Source organism: Mchenga conophoros, linkage group LG22, assembly GCF_057382185.1.
Source record: "Mchenga conophoros isolate Kocher_MC1m ecotype Shallow Benthic linkage group LG22, M_conophoros_male_GT1.1, whole genome shotgun sequence".
Classification (NCBI taxonomy): Eukaryota; Metazoa; Chordata; class Actinopteri; order Cichliformes; family Cichlidae; genus Mchenga; species Mchenga conophoros.
Genome location: NC_140546.1, coordinates 1,245,204 through 1,264,944, shown reverse-complemented (window position 1 = coordinate 1,264,944; position 19,741 = coordinate 1,245,204). Strand labels below are relative to the sequence as shown.

At 48.2% G+C, this 19,741-nt stretch overlaps 1 protein-coding gene across 2 annotated transcripts in view; it reads left to right on the top strand.

Annotated features, from left to right (window-relative positions):
• Positions 1-19,741, top strand: part of LOC146548458 (glutamate receptor ionotropic, kainate 5-like) — a 216,750-nt gene that overhangs the window by 118,504 nt on the left and 78,505 nt on the right. The window lies entirely within an intron of this gene.

The window sequence follows — 19,741 nt, the reverse complement described above, 5'->3', positions numbered from 1 at the left end:
ACAAGTAAATCGACCAATCTGAAAGAAAAGTTTTGCTTTTAATCCTGTCAGGTTAAAGTCGTGACCTCGACCTGAATCCTAACCTGAGGTTACCACGTAGGACGGCGTAGATATGAAAACGCCTTGTTCATATCTGACAGTGTTGAATATTCATATTAACTCTCAGCAGGCGGGTCATGTTTTAATCATAGATTAACCTTAACCTTAGATTAACGTGCATGTGGTTACCCAGCTGGAGGAAGCGGGAGCACCCAGCCCACCTTTACCTGCCCATGCAGGTGTGGTCCACCGAGAGGCTCACGTTTGAACCCAGTGGCCTTTTCTCTGACTTTGTGTCGTCACTGTGGTGAGCGTCTTCATTTGTCTAATAGCTGCATGATTATAACAACAGCGCTGCTCGATGAGTCTCCTTTTGTCTCCGATGAAGGCACGTCAGCTGTAAGCTCGCTCACTGTTACCACCATCAACACACTTATTTCACCAGCCGGGCCAGATTACAGGATCTGACTGCCGGTCTCATCAAACAGGAAATAATTCAGAGGCTCAGTGTCCAGAGGAGTGTGTGTGTGTTCCTGTCTAGCTATCTTTGTGAGGACCGAAATCTGCATTCTACTATCTTTGTGAGAACCAACAGTAGCTTGTGAGGACACACAACCCGGTCCTCACAAATTTGAAGGCATTTAAAGGCCTTTTTGAGGCTCAAAATGTGGGTTACAATTAGGTTATGGTTCGGTTTAGGGTCAGGGTTAGGCATTCATTTTTGATGGTTAGGGTAAGGGGCTAGGGAAAGCATTATGTCAATGAAGGTCCTCACTAAGATAGCTGAACGGGGTTGTGTGTGTGTGTGTGTGTACTTCCTCTAATTAGCTCTGCCTGTAAATATTTCATGTCCGACAGCGGAGCAGCAGAGGATGCTACAACAACTTGTTAACACGTCTCGTCTCCGTCTGCTCAACAAACCTCGGCTCGTTTCCGCTCGGCTCCTCCCTGTGGACGTTCCTCTGACACCTACGTCCCTCAAAAGCTTTTCATTCCTCTGACTTTACAAGGGGCAAACACGGAGGCAGCGGGCCACCTCGTCATACGAAGCAACACGACGGAAAAAACACAGAACGACAGCACAACGTAGTCTGCACCTGCTCTTCTTTTTCCAGATCTTATTTTGGGACGTTTTCCTGGAGAAGCAGGCGTCTCGTGTCGTTTTTTTTACACGCTGTTCATGGTGATCATTTTGTGTCTGTTTTGGTAGATGCCACCTGTGCTTCAGAAAGTGCACATCAGAAGTCATGTGACAGGTTTATCAGCCAGAGCTGTTCACCTGTTCAGCCTGAACATGTTTAAAGAGCATGCTGTGTGTAAAATATCACCACTGCATGTCAGCAGACTGCAGTCCTGTTTTCTTACTCCTCTCACTTTAAGTTTATAATTCTGCTGTGGGACTGCAGCTGAAGGCTGTCTGTTTGCAGTTTACCTCAGCTCAGTTTTACTCTGGATGTAAAACTCAGTGAAACGAGGTCGATGAGTTGATGAGTCAGTGTTGCTCAGTTCCTGAACTTTTTTGTTAATATCACTGCATTTTTAGCTGCTGTTGAAGATCAATTTGCCTCGGTTAGCTGCTGTTAGCTTTTGTTAGCTGCTGTGAGCCTCTGTTAGCTGCCATTAGCCTATTTTAGCAGCTGTTAGCTTTTGTTAGCTGCTGTGAGCCTCTGTTAGCTGCCATTAGCCTATTTTAGCAGCTGTTAGATTTTGTTAGCTGCTCTTAGCTTTTGTTAGCTCCTGTTAGCCGACATTAGTGAAACTGTGTTTGAAGTGGATCTCACGGTGTTGGATATTGTTAGCTTGTAACGTTCACTCAGTGTGAGAACGTAATCAAAAGCGTGATTTCCGAGCCAAACATTAGCTGGCACAATGTTGCCGTACAACCAGATGTTGTTATTTAGCCAGCTCTTCTCAGCTGTGCAGAGATGGGAAGGTCACATGTTTAATCTGCTAATAACAAGTACTTACAACTATATCAAGGATAAATGAGTATGTTTGTGCGCGTGAATGTTTAAGTGCTGACTTTAGTTCAGTACATGAGGCTTGAGGTGAGGAGGACGAGGACGAGGAGGAGGTGAGAGTGGAGCGACCGCTGTGGTGGAAGAAGCAATGATGAAAATATACATGTGCAAATGTAACTAGTCTTATATATTGTGAGAGAGTTAACTGTGATATTTGGGAGTTATAAGGCGTTCCTTCCCTTTGTTGTCGTCTTCAGTTTTCAGGCTGTTTGGTTAAATCAGGGGTGCTCACACTTTTTCCGCATGTGAGCTACTTATAAAATGACCAAGTCAAAATGATCTACCCACTACAAAAATCCAAAACATATACTTATTTATAAATATATTGAGGATTCTTTATATCTACAATGTATATACATGCATAACCGCAATATCCAATATTTCACAACACAATTAACTATGTAAATTTTTTGTCATTACCTGAGTTTACTCTGATGACTTGCACTGAATTGAATCAGCCAGGGATGCATAGTCCGGACAGTAGCTGCTGACGGCCAGGTTTAAGAGAAAAAACCGAGAGCTAAAAATTGGAGTTAACTCGCTGACTAGCTTGTCAGTTTTACTACACTTCGCGCCGCTGTTTGCGCATGCGCAGCGACCTAAGCGTCAGAAAAAATCTGCTGTCATCTGACTGGCTTCCCTGTATCAATCAAGTGACGGGATGGATGATAGGCTGGCATCTATTTTTTTTAATGCCATGCGATCTACCAATACTACCTTTGCGATCGACTGGTCGATCGCGATCGACGTATTGAGCACCCCTGGGTTAAATGTATGAAACTGCTGATGGTGTCTGTAGCTAATGAAACACATTAGTGAATGAACAGATGTTTCAAAAGTCCCCGGCGACTGAGCCCAGCGGGAGCTTAACTTATTATCTGACAAATAATATGTTATGTTGCAAGTGACCATCCAAGGTGGAGGTGGTCATTGTGCTTATTATTGTGTTCACTTTACATCTGTGCATGTGTGTGTGTTCCTCAGCCTCTCTCGTACGTCCTGTTGGTCACCCTGGGTTCACTGCTCTAAAAACATTTAGTGACTCGAGCTGTGGGAGCTCGCTGTGTGCAGCTTCCTGTCACAGAGAATCCACACTGACACATGGAGAGTCTATTATGAAATACTACATGACAGTCTTTAAATATGGCTCCCGGGGCTCCTGTGGCCTGGAAGGCTCACCCACACCCACATCTGTCCCACGAGGGAGTAACAAGAAAATAAAGTTTATGGAAGTTTCAGTCTTGATCTGTTCTCAGCAGCACTGTCGTCAGTTTATTGTTATTAAAAGTGAAAGTGACATCACCTCAGAGCCCATGACAGCGAGTGCAGAAGCACCAGATTCAGTTCCTCACCTTCCTGCTGTCACTGATTCCTCCCTCATTCAGCTTACCTACATAAGGAATGAGGAGGAGGAAAGGAAGGTGTTCCTCAGGTGTTCAAAGCCTCGCTGGGCTGCGTTTCCTCTTTTATTTTCCTAAATTTCCTTTTTCCATTCATCTCTGAACCTTTGATGGTCTTTGCTGACATTTCACTCTGCGTCTAACACACCCAGCATCGCTGCAGATTCATCGAGACCGCCAAAACTGGAGGAAATAAGAGCAATCCAAACCTCAGCTCAACAAACAGGAACCTCATTGGCTGAGCGAGACAGACAAATGTAGATAAATGATGACATCATCGAGTCCGGGATATGTCGCTGTCGCCATGTTTGTGTTTGGAAAGTGGATGTGAGGGCGGACCCGACCGTGACCCTGCTGCGTGCTCACAGTTGCTATCTGTAATAAAGTGACGTCATCTTTTATTCCGTACGAGTCAAAACGACTGTGTTGGCAAAGTCCTCGGGAAAGTGTATAAAACAGGAAGTGTTCTTGTAGCGACAGATATCCCCCCCTGCTGGCCAAAGAAAACAGGTTTGATGCATCAGCAGTGTCCATCTTTCATATACAGCTGTCACTGTGTCCATCTTTTATATACAGCTGTCACTGTGTCCATCTTTTATATACAGCTGTCACTGTGTCCATCTTTTATATACAGCTGTCACTGTGTCCATCTTTTATATACAGCTGTCACTGTGTCCATCTTTTATATACAGCTGCCACTGTGTCCATCTTTTATATACAGCTGTCACTGTGTCCATCTTTCATATACAGCTGTCACTGTGTCCATCTTTTATATACAGCTGTCACTGTGTCCATCTTTTATATACAGCTGTCACTGTGTCCATCTTTCATATACAGCTGTCACTGTGTCCATCTTTTATATACAGCTGTCACTGTGTCCATCTTTTATATACAGCTGTCACTGTGTCCATCTTTTATATACAGCTGTCACTGTGTCCATCTTTTATATACAGCTGCCACTGTGTCCATCTTTCATATACAGCTGCCACTGTGTCCATCTTTTATATACAGCTGTCACTGTGTCCATCTTTTATATACAGCTGCCACTGTGTCCATCTTTTATATACAGCTGTCACTGTGTCCATCTTTCATATACAGCTGCCACTGTGTCCATCTTTTATATACAGCTGTCACTGTGTCCATCTTTTATATACAGCTGTCACTGTGTCCATCTTTCATATACAGCTGTCACTGTGTCCATCTTTTATATACAGCTGTCACTGTGTCCATCTTTTATATACAGCTGTCACTGTGTCCATCTTTCATATACAGCTGTCACTGTGTCCATCTTTTATATACAGCTGCCACTGTGTCCATCTTTCATATACAGCTGCCACTGTGTCCATCTTTCATATACAGCTGTCACTGTGTCCATCTTTTATATACAGCTGTCACTGTGTCCATCTTTTATATACAGCTGTCACTGTGTCCATCTTTTATATACAGCTGTCACTGTGTCCATCTTTTATATACAGCTGTCACTGTGTCCATCTTTCATATACAGCTGTCACTGTGTCCATCTTTTATATACAGCTGTCACTGTGTCCATCTTTTATATACAGCTGTCACTGTGTCCATCTTTTATATACAGCTGTCACTGTGTCCATCTTTTATATACAGCTGCCACTGTGTCCATCTTTCATATACAGCTGCCACTGTGTCCATCTTTTATATACAGCTGTCACTGTGTCCATCTTTTATATACAGCTGCCACTGTGTCCATCTTTTATATACAGCTGTCACTGTGTCCATCTTTCATATACAGCTGCCACTGTGTCCATCTTTTATATACAGCTGTCACTGTGTCCATCTTTTATATACAGCTGTCACTGTGTCCATCTTTCATATACAGCTGTCACTGTGTCCATCTTTTATATACAGCTGTCACTGTGTCCATCTTTTATATACAGCTGTCACTGTGTCCATCTTTCATATACAGCTGTCACTGTGTCCATCTTTTATATACAGCTGCCACTGTGTCCATCTTTCATATACAGCTGCCACTGTGTCCATCTTTCATATACAGCTGTCACTGTGTCCATCTTTCATATACAGCTGCCACTGTGTCCATCTTTTATATACAGCTGTCACTGTGTCCATCTTTTATATACAGCTGCCACTGTGTCCATCTTTTATATACAGCTGTCACTGTGTCCATCTTTCATATACAGCTGTCACTGTGTCCATCTTCTATATACAGCTGTCACTGTGTCCATCTTTTATATACAGCTGCCACTGTGTCCATCTTTTATATACAGCTGTCACTGTGTCCATCTTTCATATACAGCTGCCACTGTGTCCATCTTTTATATACAGCTGTCACTGTGTCCATCTTTTATATACAGCTGCCACTGTGTCCATCTTTTATATACAGCTGTCACTGTGTCCATCTTTCATATACAGCTGCCACTGTGTCCATCTTTTATATACAGCTGCCACTGTGTCCATCTTTCATATACAGCTGCCACTGTGTCCATCTTTTATATACAGCTGTCACTGTGTCCATCTTTTATATACAGCTGTCACTGTGTCCATCTTTTATATACAGCTGCCACTGTGTCCATCTTTCATATACAGCTGTCACTGTGTCCATCTTTTATATACAGCTGTCACTGTGTCCATCTTTCATATACAGCTGCCACTGTGTCCATCTTTTATATACAGCTGCCACTGTGTCCATCTTTTATATACAGCTGTCACTGTGTCCATCTTTCATATACAGCTGTCACATTGTTACGCTCATATTTCTTTTCCTCCCTGGTTTTACCCGATGAGCATCATATTTCCCTGGCAGGCTGCAGATTCTCATCTTTGTGTGTTAGTTCTGCACACCTGCAGCTCCTGGTGTGTGCACGCGCCTGCTATCAACACATCGAAGGACTCCATAAAACCAGCCTTTCTTGACACCCAGCAGTAACCAGACAGGGTGAGTCAGGGTTTCTGAAACACGTAAAGAGTGATATCTTCATGTTTGAACTTTCCTGTGACACAGTTCTCTAAACACAGATGGATTTGTGTGTTATTATCAGTCACATCAGCTGTGGAAAAGTGCGCAGCTGAACCCCACACGCAGCTGAAAATTCAAGTTGCCGGTTTGTCAGCAAACCAATAAGCTCTGCACATCCCTCAGCGCTGGCCGCCAGTCACTTCCACACTGTGTTGCCAAGGAAACAAAGCAGTGCAGGAGGAGGAGGAGGCTCAGAGGACCACAGCTTCCTGACAGCAGAGTGGAAGTTGAGATGCAGCGTCACACTAACATTTCCCTTCCTACCCAAGTGTTCAAAGTTCAGGCCATTACCTCCAGGGTCATCATCAGAGGGAGCAGGAATCGAGGTGTTGGAGGAGAAGGAAGGAAAGAGACAAGGAGACCGGAGCGGGGTCAGATGAATGGAACGAGCAAAAAGAAGGAAGGAAGCCTCACGGGCAGATAAACAGACGCTCTGACAGTGACGGAGAGCAGCGCTGACACGCGCAGACAGAAGGTTGGAGCCGTCCGCCTCCTGCCGCAGAGACGGGATGATCCTGACGTGCTTCAATTTAAGCAGCGGCCTGATTAATGCCCCGCCCGCTCGCTGGCCTTTTTTACCATTCCAGCCCGTCCCAGTGACAGGCCGGCAGAGGTCAGACAGACCCGAGGGCAGAAGGAGGCAAACTGTCAATCACTTCATCATCGGTGGGTTAAAAAAGGAAGATGGGAGCTGAGAAAGAGTGATGACACTCCTGCAGGGGCGCTGGAGGCAGAGCGGAGCGACGGAGGGGGAGACGATGATGCATGCTGATGTGTCGTCTTATTTAACCTTACATTAATTCAATATTTATTTGGGGATTTATAAATGTATAATAGACACTAAATCAATATTTATGAGACGGCTAATGAATCTGCCAAGACACAATCAGCATTTTAATGCTACAGTCTGCAGCGAGTCACACACACACGGAGGGAAGCGTGAGTGTAGATGAAGGTGGCAGCAGAGCAGCTTCTCCTGGAGGATCCACACTTCATCCCACGCCACGGGACACGTTTTACCCACCAACCACGGGCCGGTGTCCTGCAGGTTTTACATGTGTGCTTGATCCAACACAGAGATTACCTCCTCAACATGCCCTGAAGTTCTCCAGAGGCCTGGTAATGAACGAATCATCTGATTCAGGTGTGCTGACCCAGGGGGAGATCTAAAACCTGCAGGACACCGGCCCTCGAGGCCTGGAGTTGGACACCCCTGATCTAAGAGATCTCCCCGGGGGAGGGAGGCGGTCTCTCAGGAACCAGCCGATGCTCCGACATTTTTCCCCTAGATGGAGCAGCAGCTGTGAGCCAAGCTCCTTCCATGTTCCTGAGCTCCGTGTGTCCCTCTGCCACACTGAGCCCTGCTCACGAACATCAGGACGCTGACATCAGTCTGATGGACCGCTCACTCAGAGCTTCACTCAAGCAGGAAGTCCCATCACGTGTGTGAATCACACTCACCGCGCGGTGACACACGCACTGTGCTTTGTGCCTTACACGGCTGACCACACAGCTGACCACACAGCTGATCACACCTGTGCTGTCTCAGATGTTTCCTTTGTTGTGTTTCATTGTGACGCACGTCTCGGTGTATCACTGACTCCTGATCAGTGCTGCTGACACACATCAGGAGACTAAAGTTCCAGGTAACTTTCTGTAAATAACATGTACAGCAGTCTGTTAATGTCGGACAGTCTCGGTCGTTGTGTCCTTGGGCGACACACTCCACCCGTTGCCTACTGGTGGTGGTCAGAGGGCCCGGTGGCGCCAGTGTCACCAGTGTGTGAATGTGTGGATGACTGGATGTGTAAAGCGCTTTTGGGTCATTAGTGACTGAGTAAAGCGCTGTACAAATACAGGCCATTTACCAATGTTCCTTGTTATACATCAAAAGCATAAATCTTGTCATCAGCATCAGTCAGGAAGTTAACGGCCGTTTCATCGGACAAAGCTGTTATTCCAGAGTCACTCTGCTATGTTAGGACACGCCAGGATCCACAGCACGCCTCCAAATCAAGAAACGGCAACAACGCTTCTTTAAGAATCATTTCTCATCAGCTTTGTTCGGCTTTTCAGTCCAAGCGTCATCAGCAAAACAAATAAAAGCAGCTTGCTGTCGCACGCAGTCACCAGCGAGCGCGTTGGCAGACGGATCATCTGGATTCCTGCTGGAATTTAAAAGAAGCCTGGTGTTGTTGTGCAGGAAGCTGAGCATATGCTCGAGTTGGTCTGATCACAGAGGATACAGTAACAGGATTCAGTGACTGATCAGGACCAGAGGCCAGTTTTCCTTCTGTGCATTAAACCAGAACGATCATCAGGTGGGCGTCTCACTGTTTCAACTTTAAACCCTTATTTTCATGTCAAATTTCATATGCTGTGTACAAATGTGATGCATCAACAAATGACCCACTGGGCTGTCAGTTAATGCCAGTATGAGTCCAGTCCACACACGCTAACGTGCTCCAGAGGACACCAACACCACAAATACTCCAAACATGAAGCTTGACATTAGTCGGGGGGGAGGATCTGTGAACACGGAGGTCTGTGGGGACGCGTCTCAGAGCCGGCCTCAGTCTGTGGAAACGTTAGAATACAAGTTCTCTCTGATTTATTGGAAAAGTGCTGTGACTGAACATCACAGAACTCGTAATGCGACAAAGTCAAATGCAGGAACGCTGCAACAATAACAAAGCTGCTGTCAGAGACAGAAGATGCTGCGCTAATGAGCCGAGAGCGCGTCGTGATGGAAATCCCCAGATTTTCAAAGCCTGAACCAACAGATCTAAAAATAACCCCCATCTGCCGGCGCGCTCCGGCCGCGGCCGTGTGAAACCTGTCGGTATTTCCTGCGTTTCATCTCCACGCGCGCAGCTCTCTGTCGGCGTAAGCCTGCAGAGGAGCTGAAGTCACAGAGGATGTTGAACCTCGTAGGTGTGAACGATCCCACAGGACACCGAGCTTCTGTTCATCCTCCTCCTCATCTTCCTCCTCGCTCTCATCCGTCTGTGCCGCTTTAGTCTGTCTCTGCCTTTTATCCTTTCTTTGCTGCAGTGGTGGAAGGTTACCAAGTGCATCCATCCAAGTCTGTGCCAGCCTGGGAATCACTTCCAGCTCAGTGTGACGCTGCTCATTTGTGTTCTGTGGTGTTATTGAGCCTGACCAGCACACAGTTAGCGTCACCTCGTTCCTGCTGATCCAAGAAATCAGAGTTATTATTTCTGCACGGCTGCATCCACCTGTTGGAAAGAGTAAGCAGGATGCTTCCTGTGCAACCCAGGAACTGGCCAGATGTTTCATCACATCTGACATCAGAGCGGCACTTCCTGTGTCGATGCGCGTTCTCTGCATTCGACCCACGTCCTGGGAAGAGTGAGCGGTCAGCGTGCAGCAGCTTCAGATGTCACTGTGAGGACACAGACTCACCTGACCGACACCTGCATCCCTCAAACAGCCTGGAATACACACTGATGTTCAGCAGGAAACAGAAAGCAGGCTGTGCGCTTCACGGTTTAACCTTCTGATCGCACCTTTACTGTCGTTGCTCTAAAATGAACGAACCTGCTCACTGCCTTTAAATACCAGCCGGTTTCCTGAGTGGCTGTGGGGTCGCCCGCCCGGTGCTGTCCTGCAGGATGCTGCAGGGGTGGAGATTATGGGCCGGTATCGGGCTTCAGGCATCACTCTTTTGTATCTACAGTTATTTAAAAAGAGAAGAAGAAGCCTCTTCATGGAGGATTTGTGAAACCACGCACGCTTGACTTCAAACCGCTGCTCGTTGGCGGCGCGTCTTCAGAGAGTACAGCACAAACAGCTGTTATGCTGCTAACGCCGGCTTTGTTCAAAGCTCCGTCGCACTGAGCGCCGTCTTCACCTTCTCTATGTTGTTTGCGTCCATATCTGCGCTGCATCGCTCTCGGCTCTCTCCTGTCGTCCTCCCCGTCGCTCTCCCTCCGGCCGCCACATTGCATTGTGAAGGTCAGGCGTCGACTCTGGAGCTCTCCCCGCTCGTCCCTCTCTCTCCATCGGGGCAGATTACGTAAGAATTTAATTCTGAGGTGAAACCCACTCATGAGCTCTGCTCCACAGTGACGTGCTGTGTGAACCTATCCACTGAAGAGACAAAAGCACCAGCATTACTCACTGTGTTTCAGTCACAGGCTGCAGATTTTCAGGACCAAACGTGGATTAAGAGCGTCACTCTTTCCTCCAGGCGGAGCAGCAGGAAGAAGCAGATGTTTCCAGATGTTTCAGATGATGCAGTAAAACCAGAGCGCTCCACCGGCGTCAGTCAGCTGCAGTTCGAGGCCTTCAGCAGATACAACAGCACGGCCTCCCGTGTGTTTGCAGGAAACTGGCCTGGTGGTGAGGTCATGTGACTTCCTGACGGTCCTCCAGTCTAAATGACTGCACAGGCGGTTTGCCCCGCCCCTCTGAAACCATCCACTGCGGTGTACGAGCAGCACGAGGTGGTTAGCCTCAGTCTCTGAATGATTCTAACAGGAAACACGTTTTAATGTCAGGAGCACACACGTGTCAGTCAAGCAACCTTAAAAGAAACGAGACATGAACAAGCTGAACTTTCCAGGAACTCCTTGAGAAACTTCCAGGAATCCAGACTGTGACCTTTCTAACCTTCAGCTTAAACGACGATGACGAGCCGCACGCTGCTGATGAAGCCTCGCAGCAGAGCCTCCGTCCTGCCTGATGGAGGTGGAGGAGACTCCGGCTGTGTTAGCGTTTGCTATCAGGCGTTTGATGATGTCATTACAATAATTACTGCTGCAGGAGGACAACGCTAGAAAAGAGCAGGGTCTGCTGTGAAAGCTCGTCTCTGCTCATATTAAACTTAACGTCCATTTCATGTCTTTCCACCGTCTCCTCTTTTCATCCTTTTATAATCCTCACTGTTTCTCTTCCTCCTCACCCCCTCCCTCCTCTCTCACACCTCTCCCTCCCATATTGACACCAGATTCACCCTCTCTCCCTCGTCTCCTGGGCTCCGTCCCGTCCATCCTCCCATCGTTTCCCTCCTCTATATTTGCTGACAGTGGACTTTATTTTCCCCGCTGGCTCGCCTCCGGGGCTTTCGCCCTGCCGGTCGGCCTCTCCCAGGTGCAAAGGGGTCGAGCTGTCACCTTCACACTGCTGCAGCAGCATCCATCTCTCTATCATCCATCTGTCCTTTGTTTCTTTGTGTTGCTCTGTATGCCAAACCGTGTAGGAGACATAAGGAACAGCAGCGTGAGCAAAAAGCACCACCACATATTTACTTTCTGTGGTTAATAAACTGCAAGCTGCACGTTTGATGTTAGTGGCGCTCTAATGTGACCTCTCTGAGGTCATGTGACTCAAGACCTGCAAACTGCACATTTCAACAGTGCAGAGATGACCCAGGTGCACAACATCTTTTTTACAGGACACGATACGTTTTCTTCTTCTCTGTGCCCGTGAGAGTCGAGCACAGGCCACAGGCCGCCTGTTCGATGCTCTTTAGCTCCGTGGGGACGTTTGAGTCTGTTTGCAGCTGAAACAAAGATTCGACTGGTGTTTGTGGATTGTCTGCATGTGTTTTCCCTTTAATGAGGACGTTCGTGTACCTGCTGCTGATCACGAAGGCCCCGGGGTTTCGCGGATCCTGCGTCGCATTCAAAAACAAGACGAGAAACAAGTGGAAGAGTAATTTGTTCCCACACAACAGCTGACACGTTCCTAACATGTGCACATCTTTATCTTTGCAGGGGAGAAAAGCCTCGAATTACAGCAGCTTGTCTCGCTGCAGTATTTCGTTCACGTCTCCATCTCTCCACCATCCGTCAGCACCGCCCTGCCTGTCCTGTTTCCTCAGAAATATGTTTCCCCCTCACACGCAGCCTCTTTAAATTACCTCACCATCATTTTAGCGTGACAGCGAGCGAAGCGGCCCCTCCGTCACCTATAACTCCCGCCGCCGGCGTCCACAGGTGAATGCGTGTGGCGTGCTGGGCTCCTCGGGTGGAGGCGGTGGAGTTCTGTTTGTGTTTGACTAGCTTGTGTCTGAGCTCAGTTACAGATCGAGCTCGAGTCTCGGCGAGACAAATGTCAGCAGGTTTATCGGCTTTATTCCGCTTGACATTTAAAGTGAGAGTTTCCAGCGTCTCCTCGGTGCGCTCGCCTCCCGCTGAGGACTGCAGGTTATTGGAGGCGACGTGGGAGAAAGAGTTTACTGTGACCACACGCTGTACTGAATGTGGAGTCAGCGTTTTCTCCTGCAGATCAGCTCTTCATCTGTGCGTGAGGTTTTGCACGAACACACGAGCAAAGGGTGAGGCGTTCGTGTGCACAGTCAGCATCAGCAGCTGGATGCAGTGAGCTGATGATGTTTCACACAGGAGGGTCACAGGGTGATCGGCCAAGATTTGGAGTAAAGACGTGAAGCTGTGATGAGCAGGTTGTGCTTTTGTGAAGGAGCTCGCACATGTTACCACGGTGACCCTCCCAGGCTCCGCCCTGCTCCCTGTCACAGACGCCACAGCTACCCTGATGTAACTTGGAGAGGGTCCATCTGTTTTTGACCATGCTGAGTTTGCAGCAGGAGCTCAGATGAACGCGTCCGTACCGCCTTGCTTCAGTCAATAAGAGGACACAGTGGGTCCAAAACACCTGTGGAAGTGCTCTGACCATTCGAGGGACGGGCCTAGAGCAGGAGGCAACGCTCTGACAGGTACAACAACACGGCCTGATGATGAGGACGAGCGGCAAACTTTACTGAAACTTTAACGTCTGCGGAGACGTTTTCCTCGCCTCCCGACTCGCTGTTTTCCTCGGTCGATACCCCCCACTGCTGCTTCTAAATTATCTGATGAATAATGTGTGCTGAAAGCTTCGAGCCGTCGATAAGTCTGTCGGTGACGGTACCACCAAGACCGATTCCTCTTTCTGTTCTTCGGCTGAGCGATGAGCTTGAGGTAATGAGAGAACGGAGCAGAGCCGTCACCTGCCAGGAAACTGAACTCTCCACTGTTCTTCTTCCCATCAGCCCCGACTCACGCTCTCCTTCCTGTCTCGAATCATCTCTCATTCAGCGTCTGCTCAGCCAATGAGGTGTGAGATGAGGAGGAGGCGCTCATACGGCCTTGAGCCGTCCCTGGACTTGCTCGTGTTTATTCATCAGTGCGGGTCCATGTTGGGGTCTTTTAATGCAAATGCACATCTGACTGACTGATGACGCCGGAGCAACGCAGCCTCCCAACCACCCAACCAGTCTAAACCGGAGGAGGCGGAGCCTGTGGACGTACGATGAAACCTGAGTATGATGCAGTGCAGGAAGGGCACGGGACTCGACTCTAAATGTAGTTTCTGACGGCCTGTTTTATTTATTTATGTGATAGATTAAGTTCATTTCTTACCTAATTGTTGCTCATATGTGACTTCCTGGAGTGGGAGGAGCTTCTGTCTGCACAGGCGGCAGCTGAAGCTGAAGCGAGCAGGCTGTTGAAGCTGTAAGGGCGTTTCCTCAGTTTAAAGGCTCTTCATCCTGCCTTCAGTGCTCACGTTGACTAATGGGACCTGCTAATAGACAGCGTCGTGTGACGCTGTCCTCGCCTCGCCTCTGTTTCCACGCTTGACAGGCTGATCCTGAAGCAGAGCCACTGCTGGAAGCTGAACCGTGGTTTTCTTTGAGTTCCTCTCTTTGAATAATCCTCCCCTCAAATCTGACCAGAGAGCAGGATGATACCACCACCATCCAGGAGCCAGATTGGCACCAGCTGAAATTGACCTTTTACAGGTTTTACAGCTTTTCCTGTTGATAATGATGTTAAGTTCATGTTTTCTCGTCTCCTTCTTGTATAGCGAGTACAGAGTTGTGTGTATATGTGTTGAGTTCTTTGAATGAGTAAAAATGCTGCCACGCTTACCTCAGCAGCGTTTCTTTAAAATAACAGAGACGTTGAAGCTGCTCTTCTTCCTCTCTGATGCAGATATCTGAGGGATTCTGACAGGAAGTCCAGTTTTACGTGAGGTTGGGTTTGGCCGTATGACGCCCACCATGTAGGATGAAGCTGAGCATCGCATTTACCACGACGGGGTTTTTGTCCATTGTTCGGTCAGCAGTGGAACGAAGCTGACGCTGTCGCCGAAATGTGCGAGAGGCTGCAGGTTTCAGACTCGACTCGATCGAACGCTGAACAAGAAGCGTTTCAGAGGCCGTCTCCTAACAAAGCAGCTGCCTCGTTAGGAGACGGCCTTTGAAACGCTCTGAGAAATAAATCCATGCATTACACAGCCGCCTGTAACTCTGGGCGTCTGAATGAAAAGCTCCTTTTTCCTCTGCTCTCTGTTTCAAAGCTTTGATTAAAACCGAGCCGGCATGCTGACCACCATAGAAAATGTTTACTGAAGTTCTAATTGGAGCTTTGCGCCGGCAAACAGGCTAAAAACAGACGCAGCGTGTCGCCCGGCTCGTCTCCTCGTTTCCTGTCGCTGGATCTGCTGCGCTGCAGAGCGCCACTTTTCAGAAGGACGGCTTTACGTGCAGGAATCAAACCTCCCCGCTGTCGTCTGAAGGCAGAAATGTGCCGCGTGTCAGCGGCTGAATGAGAGGATTACCATGTCATTATAGTGTTTTGAGTCAGCAACACTCTTCATGATGCCACTGCTAAACAAAATCTCCTTATCCCCTGAAGGCAGAGAAAGCTAATATCCTATATTTAGGTGAGCATTAAGGGCCATTACCAGACAAACAGGATGCTTTACAGGGAACGCTCCGCTCCTGTTGGGTGGGGGCCTTGGTTTTCCTCTTTTATTGCATCAGAGAAAAGGTGGAGGAGGCACCGTCCTTCATATCTGGAAGCCTCGCGGCCCGTCAGCGTGAGAGCAGATGTGAGTGTGAGGCAAACAGAACGGCTATTTATATCTAACCACCTGCCCACCATCCACCCCAAGCACCTCCCTCTGAGGCCCTCTGCTGTGTCAAACACCCCCATCGCTGTGGTACATTACGTACACAGGTCTAGCACTGAGCTAACAGTGGCCACAGTGCAGTCTAACCTTTAAGGCGTCGCTGTGATGTCCGAGCAGTGGATGGGGAGGGGGAGGTTTGGATTTCTGAAGAAAGGTGTTTTGTCCAACCTTTTGTGTTTGAAAGCGGCTTCGTGTCGTGGAAGCGGTCCGTCGAGCTAAACGGTCCCGCTGAGCTAAACCTCTGGAGCTGTTTTTAAGGTTTTCTGTTGTCCGGTGAACAAAGAGCACTGGCTGCTGCTGACGTGTGGCGTCGGGCTGTTCTACCACATTAACACCACCTTTCCTAAACAGGCTGATATTTCCCAGCTCCTTTAATTCCTCAACTATTTAATGTGCACTCACAGGCATTTCCCAGTGGAGAACAGGAACTGGAACATCTGCTGAGTCGGCACTAACAGCAGCTTCAGATGAAGCACGCTACAGCAGAAACCGTCTCAAGCCCGACTCATCAGCTTTGGACAGCTGGTCGCGCTTCAGCCAGTCATCGACTCCGTCATTGCTCCGTCTCGGTGTGCACTGCCCCTGTGAGTGCCCGCGCGGTACACGCTGCCTGTGACAGCGCTGCAGATAATCCATGAAACTGTGCTCGCTGAGTGGCTGATGGGTCTGTTACCAGGTGGGTTTATTTCCTGTTATGATGTCACTGGCGGCGAAATTTTGAACCTTACTTTGTGCAGGCGGCACGCTCTCACTCAGGCTGATCACATGACCTGGCACTTCCTGTCTGTCTGCCTCGTTCTGTCCTGTCACCTCTGATCCTCGGCCGCTTTGTGCCGGGCATTCAGACCTCATCTCACACGTCCTCGGGAATATTTGCCAGCGTGTGATTGCCGACGCTCTGACCCTCGCCATCTTCACTCGATGAAGCCGGGCTTTAAAGCCTCGCGCTTTGCTGCACTCGCTGTAAGTCGCCTCGAATGAGTGTCGGCTAAATGCCTCCACAGTGAAATGAGACGGCACTGAAGGCAGCTAATAGAGTTGCGGCTGTGATTAGCCTTCGAGCTGCTGCAGTGAACTGCGGTGGCGGCTCGTACCAGCGGGGTCCCGCTTGGCTCTGCTCGCCGGCTGACATGATAGCACTTCCTGTAGGAAAGATCCTAATTAATTGTTGTCATCATGTGTTTATTTGTGCCTGCGGCTGCTCCTGGTTTCCTGTCTCATCTCACCATCACGTCTCCGTCTGCCCAGTTTACTGTCGCTCACACTGTCGCCTTATATTCCCTCGTTGTTCGTGTCCTTGCTGTTTCCTCCACACTTTCAGCTCCTTTCTTAAACCTTCTGTTCGTCCTGTTCTCCGTCAGATTCTCTCCAGGAGCCGCCATATCAGCTCTACTGGAGCAGCTTTGCATGAGTCACTGTTCAGAATAATCCCCATGTGTCTGACACCAAGTTATTGTCTTTTTTAGCTCCGCCCCCTTCAAGACATTTCACCTTGATTGGTTGCCCTTCCAAACAAACCACTGGAGCAGCAGGTGGGTGGGCTGTGGTGCAGAACCTCCCACGGTGAATCACAGCAGAACCAAAGCGTGGTTCTGACACGCCCCTTCAGCGTGGACGGTTGCCTGTTGTGTGGTTGCACTCTGACAGCCTGCTAAACATCTGTACGCAGTGGTGGGGATGGTTTTTAGCATTTTAAAATCTCTCTCTGCTGTAAAGGAATCATTTATCAGGCGGCCGCAGGAGCTCTACAGTGAAATCATCCTTGTTTAAAATGCTTGCTTGAGCGATGGTGTCTGAGCTCCACCCACCACCACAGCAGGCGTCACAAGGGGAATATCGAAACGACCGGAGGAGGTGAAGCGGCTCAGAGACGCTGCTCACCTCTGTGTACGATTTAGTTGGAGATGCTGAAACAAAGAAAGCCAGCCCGTTGTTTTATTATTAACTAATGTGACCGTCAGTCACACTGAGCTGTGACAGCACAGCGCTGTCTGTGAACGACGACAAACCAGGGTCAGAATGGGAGTCCAGCTGCTCGTGTGTTTCTGGCTCATCCTTGTACAGGATATAAACTGCTCAGAAATGGTGCTGAAGCTGAAGGTGGTCGTGGCTGAAGCTCCTGCGACCAATCCTTTAGTGGCCGGCATGTGCAGATCTTCCCAGCCAATAGAATAAGAAGAAAACACATATACAAACAGAACAGAAACTTTTACAGAAATAAATATTTATATCATGGACGATAGTTAGAAAAACAGAGTACTGTACAGTTATTAATATTATATAATATTATTAATATTAATATTTTATATTGCTGATAAAAATGTCAAACCCAGGTTGTAGTGTGCAGACAAAGCAGGGTACTGGAAGGAGTTAGGAATATTTATAAAAAGTACAGATTGTGTATTTTACCTGTGCATTAAAAAGTGACTCACTTTGACTGTGAGTCACGCAGAGCTGAACATGATTTACTGAGATATAGAAATGAATGTACTGTTGATTACACTGCGGTGGCCCATCATGGCAGCGGTGAAAGGATTTAGGACAGGACCTCCTCAGAACGAGGTCGACATCAGAACGAGGGCATGTGTTTAAAACGTTGTCAGGTTTGATATTTAACATCGGGTTCAGTCTCAGTGTTTCTGGGTCGAGTCTGTAGATGTTTGGCCTGTGAGCAGCTCGGATGGTGCTGATGGTGCTGATGGTGCTGGGGAGACAGAACTGAACTCATCAACACAGAGTGTGTGTGTGTGTGTGTGTGTGTGTGTGTGTGTGTGTGTGTGTGTGTGTGTGTGTTTCCTCCGACTCTGTTTCCTCTGACTCTGTTTCCTCCGACTCTGTTTCCTCCGACTCTGTTTCCTCTGACTATTTCCTCCGACTCTGTTTCCTCTGACTCTGTTTCCTCTGACTCTGTTTCCTCCGACTCTGTTTCCTCTGACACTGTTTCCTCTGACTCTGTTTCCTCCGACTCTGTTTCCTCTGACACTGTTTCCTCTGACACTGTTTCCTCTGACTCTGTTTCCTCCGACTCTGTTTCCTCTGACTCTGTTTCCTCTGACTCTGTTTCCTCTGACTCTGTTTCCTCTGACTGTTTCCTCTGACTCTGTTTCCTCCGACTCTGTTTCCTCTGACTCTGTTTCCTCTGACTCTGTTTCCTCTGACTCTGTTTCCTCTGACTGTTTCCTCTGACTCTGTTTCCTCCGACTCTGTTTCCTCTGACTCTGTTTCCTCTGACTCTGTTTCCTCTGACTGTTTCCTCTGACTCTGTTTCCTCTGACTCTGTTTCCTCTGACTCTGTTTCCTCTGACTGTTTCCTCTGACTCTGTTTCCTCTGACTCTGTTTCCTCTGACTTTGTTTCCTCCGACTCTGTTTCCTCTGACTGTTTCCTCTGACTCTGTTTCCTCCGACTCTGTTTCCTCTGACTCTGTTTCCTCTGACTCTGTTTCCTCTTTTCCTCTGACTCTGTTTCCTCCGAATCTGTTTCCTCTGACACTGTTTCCTCCGACTCTGTTTCCTCTGACACTGTTTCCTCCGACTCTGTTTCCTCTGACTCTGTTTCCTCCGACTCTGTTTCCTCTTTTCCTCTGACTCTGTTTCCTCTGAATCTGTTTCCTCTGACACTGTTTCCTCCGACTCTGTTTCCTCTGACTCTGTTTCCTCTGACACTGTTTCCTCCGACTCTGTTTCCTCTGACTCTGTTTCCTCCGACTCTGTTTCCTCTTTTCCTCTGACTCTGTTTCCTCTGAATCTGTTTCCTCTGACACTGTTTCCTCTGACTATGTTTCCTCCGACTCTGTTTCCTCTGACTCTGTTTCCTCTGACTCTGTTTCCTCCGACTCTGTTTCCTCTTTTCCTCTGACTCTGTTTCCTCCGACTCTGTTTCCTCTTTTCCTCTGACTCTGTTTCCTCCGAATCTGTTTCCTCTGACTCTGTTTCCTCCGACTCTGTTTCCTCTGACACTGTTTCCTCCGACTCTGTTTCCTCTGACACTGTTTCCTCTGACCGTTTCCTCTGACACTGTTTCCTCCGACTCTGTTTCCTCTGACACTGTTTCCTCTGACTGTTTCCTCTGACACTGTTTCCTCTGACTGTTTCCTCTGACTGTTTCCTCTGACACTGTTTCCTCTGACACTGTTTCCTCTGACTGTTTCCTCTGACTCTGTTTCCTCCGACTCTGTTTCCTCCGACTCTGTTTCCTCCGACTCTGTTTCTTCTGACACTGTTTCCTCTGACTGTTTCCTCCGACTCTGTTTCCTCCGACTCTGTTTCCTCCGACTCTGTTTCTTCTGACACTGTTTCCTCTGACTATTTCCTCTGACTCTGTTTCCTCTGA